The following is a 4,505-nucleotide window of genomic DNA, read 5'->3' as shown; positions in this document are numbered from 1 at the left end:
CTAAGAGATTTTGTCAAAACCAATCCAGTACTTCAAAACATTCTAAAGGGAGTTCTTTGGACTGAAAACCAACAAGAACAGACAACAACCAGAGATTGACAGGAGTGGCAACACCACCTGAAACTCAGATGACGGATAGCAGAATCCAAAACAGAACAAAATTACAACAATGAACTCAAATTAGCTGGGAAGTCAACCGAAGATCAAAATAATAACAATGTCAAAGAAGGGAAAAATATAAGAACAGAGATCCAGGTGGTGAGGAGGTCAGATAGCTTACAGGATACAAAAGATTATCTTAAATGGAGGGAAAAGTTAATAGACTATAATGTAACCCCAAAGAAAATTAATACTTCACAAAATAGACTATAAGGTAACCCCAAAGACAATTAATACTTCCCAACTTACCATGAAAATGAACTTCCAAGCAGAACAAGCAAACATGAAAACTAAGAAGAAACCGACAAGAAACAGCACAAAAAATATAAATTCAGCACAAGAAGGCAAGCAGAACAAAGGAATGAACAGCACTACCAAAAAATTAACATAATGGAGGCAATTAATTCATACCTATCGATAATTACATTGAATGTCAATGGATTAAATGCATCAGTGAAGAGACAGCGAGTGGGGGAACGGATAAGAAAACAAGATCCTTCAGTATGCTGCCTGCAAGAGACACATTTTACATACAAAGACAAAAACAGACTAAAAGTTAAATACCAGCAGGGTCACCCATGGTGGACAGTTTTCACCTGAGCTTCCAGACTAAGACAGACTAGGAAGAAAGAGAGGCAGCCTACTTCTAAATGTTTAACCACTGATAATTAAAAAAATGGATGCAACATTATTACATTGACAGGGAACTTCCAGAAGTTCGAGCTGGTTTCAGAGAAGGATGCAGAATGAGGAATATCATTGTTGCCATCACAAGAATCTTTGCTGAAAGCAGACCATACCAAAAATATGTTTACCCATGCTTTATTGACTATATAGAAGCTTTTGATTGTATGAATCATGACAAGCTATGGACAACATTGTGGAGAATGGATACTTTGAAACACTTAAATGTGCTCATGAGGAACCTGTATATGGATCAAGAGGCAGTCTTTTGAAAAGTACAAAGGAACACTGAATGGTTTAAAAACAGGAAAAGTGTGTGCTAGGGTTGTATTCTTTCCCCATACTGCATACTGAGAAAATAATCTGACAAACTGGATTATATGAAGGAGAATGTGGCATCAGGATTGGAGGAAGACTCATTAGCAATCTGTGATATGCTGATGATACAACCTTGCTTGCTGTAAGTGAAGGGGACTTAAAATACTTACTGATGAAGTTCAAGCCTTTGGTATGGGTTGCATCTTAGTGTAAAGAAAACAAAAATCCTCACAACTGGACCAGTAAATGACATCATGATAAATGGAGAAAAGATTGAAATTCTCAAATACTACATTTGCTTGGACCCACTATCAACACTCATAGAAGCAGCAGTCAAGAAATCAAACGACATATTACATTAGGCAAATCTGCTGTACTAGAACAAAAATGTCAGTTTGAGGACTAAGATGTACCTGACCAAAGCCATGGTATTTCCAATACCTTCACATAAATATAAAAGTTGAACAGTAAATAAGGAAGACCAGAGAAGAATCAATGCATTTGAATCATGTTATTCGAGAAGAATTTTTTAAGTATCATGGACTGCCCGAAGAAAAAAAATCTGTGTTGGAAGAAGTTTTTTAGAAGCCAGAATGACGAAACTTTGTCTCCCATACTTTGATTATATTATCAGGATAGACTAGTCCCTGGAGAGGCACATCATGCTTGGTAAAATGAAAAGTCAGCGAAAAAGAGGGAGACTCCCAACAAGATATATTGGCACAGTGTCAGCGGCAATGGGCAAAAGAATTACAGCGAGAGTGAGGTTGGCACAGGACCAGCCGTAAAGGAACCAACTCAGTGGCACCTAACAACAACATCAACAACCCCACAAGCATGTCATGTACTTATTTACATTATTAGAAAGCTATCTAATCTCCTTTGTGAGACACAAATACCTCACATAGTCATTTGGTAAATTACAAATAGGATGACTAGAAAAGTCACAGTAAGTAACCCACATCTGCACAGTGAGGTTGAGGTGGACAGACGCACTGGGTATAAGACTATAGTTAGAAATGAGAAGAGCTCAATGATCTGAGATGTCATGCCCAGGGTTCAGAATCTGGTGGCAAACAGCAGTCAATTAGGTTACTGCAATAGTCACTGAGCTAACCTAAAAAAAGACATTTTCATTTGAGGCATCAGTGAGAGCATAAAATACAATAGTAGAATATTTAATAAGGGCTTCATAGTGGAAGAAGATAGACCAGAAGTGTAGCAGTGCAAAGATTATAAAAATAATGGCTGTAGAGAAATAAACTCCATCATCTACCTACATGTGAAAACAAAATATCAAATTAAGGGATAATAGCAGGCCAATTAGCAGGATTATAAGACAAAATTCAAGAAAATCAATTATATGCACAAATCATTAAAGGAGAGAATAATACCAGCACAATTTGAGAAGTAGGATAATTATAAAAAATATAGCAGTGAGTATAAAACAGAAATTTTAAATATCAATAATCTGCATCAAAACTGTTATCAGTCAATGAACCCATGTTGATATATAAGGATATTTCAAAAGTTGTAAGTATTAGACAAAGATCAACAATGTTGTAGTTGCATGAGGAAAATAAATGTTAACACAGGGGATAATACCACAGGTATACAATAAAGCAACTATCATAATAATTCCAGCAATTAAAAAAGAGGCCCAAATTTCAGTGGGCTATATGAAGTCTTGTTCTGTGATCTTGGGACTGTCTACCTTGGTTCTTGTCTGTTTCTAGCTATTAGGATATTTAAACTTCAATTTAAGTCCTTCAGTGGGTGGCCTCAACAATGCAGGTAGAATTGATATGGTCTTTTATAATTGGGACCAGTAGATCCAAGGTTTGATTTCCTATGGGAAGGCATCGAGTTAAAAATGCCTTTAAATGTGCAGGAGCCTCCCACGGAGGAATCAGAAGCCAAGCAAGATTGTCTCCTTGTACTGAAGGTCCTATGGAATGATTTCTTGATAAGCTACTCCTCTTGCCTTCTGCTCTGCTGGTATGTGTGGTGGGCCTGGGGGAGCAGGTGATTCCTTCTCGCCATGCTGCTATTTATAGTGGTGGTTTGGAGGCTGTTTCAACCTTACTGAATACTGTTGCTGTGTTTGCAGTTGGTAGTATAAAAATATCCTGGTGAACTTGGGGAGAAGTGTCATTGTTTCTATTCTTGTTCCTGATTACTGCCACAGTGTATATCATGGACCTTGAGTAACATTTGGGTTTGCTATGTATCCTATGTTGTCTTCGGAATCATCTACATGTTACTCATCACTATGGCAACTTTCCAGAGTGCTGCAAACCTCAGCATGAAGCATTATGTTTGGTATAAATACCTTCGTTGCCCTGGCACTGCAGACTCTTCTCATTCTAACTGTGGTAGATGCCAGTGGTCTTGGCTTAGAAATTACCACTCAATTCATGATCTACGCCAACTATTTTACATTGATTGCTGTGATTTTTCTGGTTAATGGTACTGTCAGTATTATGAAGAAATACAAATCACAGGAAGATCCAGAATCAAGTTATCAAGTAACCCCTTCATAGTATACTATTGAAAGGCTTTTTCTTAAGACAAGAACTCTGCGCAGCAACTGTGACTGGACGTATTTAATTTTTTAATATGTAGACAGATATTTACGAATGTACATTTCATGGCTGTAAAGCAGCCACTTGACGACAAATAATACTTTGGGTTCTTGGACTAACATAATGCTGTTCAAAGGAGTCAGAAGTGAGGTTTACTTAATGGGTTATTGATGAGCACTAACTAAAGAAAGACTTTATCCTGATTCAGAAGTGAATTTGATTTTGAAATGAATAAATCAAGAACAATCAAGCAGCACATGGTTTGTATACTTGATTAACAAATAGGTTTGATGTTTTATAGTTCAAGAACTTCTGTAGCTCCTTGTCCAGAGGCTTGGCCTGGTAGGACCAAAGTTTCTCAGGACTCATAGGGCGTTATAGGTCGAGATAACATTATCTGTCTCTGTTCAACTTTATTTTTTAATTTGTGTTTACCCATGACATGTGCATTTGTGTTTTTATAGATTAAAACTATCCCTATTCACTAGCAAGCTTTAGTATTCAATAAGGTGTATGTGTCATTTCTAATTTTAAGTTATTTTTAAATTTTTGTTGTTGTTGTCAGGTGCCATCGAGTCGAAACCGACTCATAGCGACCCCATGCACAGCAGAACGAAACAATGTCCAATACTGGGCCAACCTCACTACCGCTGCCACACATGAGTCCATCAATGATGCCACCTGGCCAATCCATCTCGTTAGAGGTCTTCCTCTTTTTCTCTGACCCTCCACCTTACCCAGCATGACATCCTTCTCCAA

At 37.5% G+C, this 4,505-nt stretch overlaps 1 pseudogene; it reads left to right on the top strand.

Annotated features, from left to right (window-relative positions):
- Positions 1 to 1,898: 1,898 nt before the first annotated feature.
- LOC102839047 lies at positions 1,899 to 3,704 on the top strand (annotated as a pseudogene).
- Positions 3,705 to 4,505: the final 801 nt, after the last annotated feature.

This window comes from Chrysochloris asiatica, unplaced genomic scaffold (assembly GCF_000296735.1).
Source record: "Chrysochloris asiatica unplaced genomic scaffold, ChrAsi1.0 scaffold00249, whole genome shotgun sequence".
Taxonomy (NCBI): Eukaryota; Metazoa; Chordata; class Mammalia; order Afrosoricida; family Chrysochloridae; genus Chrysochloris; species Chrysochloris asiatica.
This window is presented reverse-complemented; position numbering and strand designations above follow the sequence as displayed.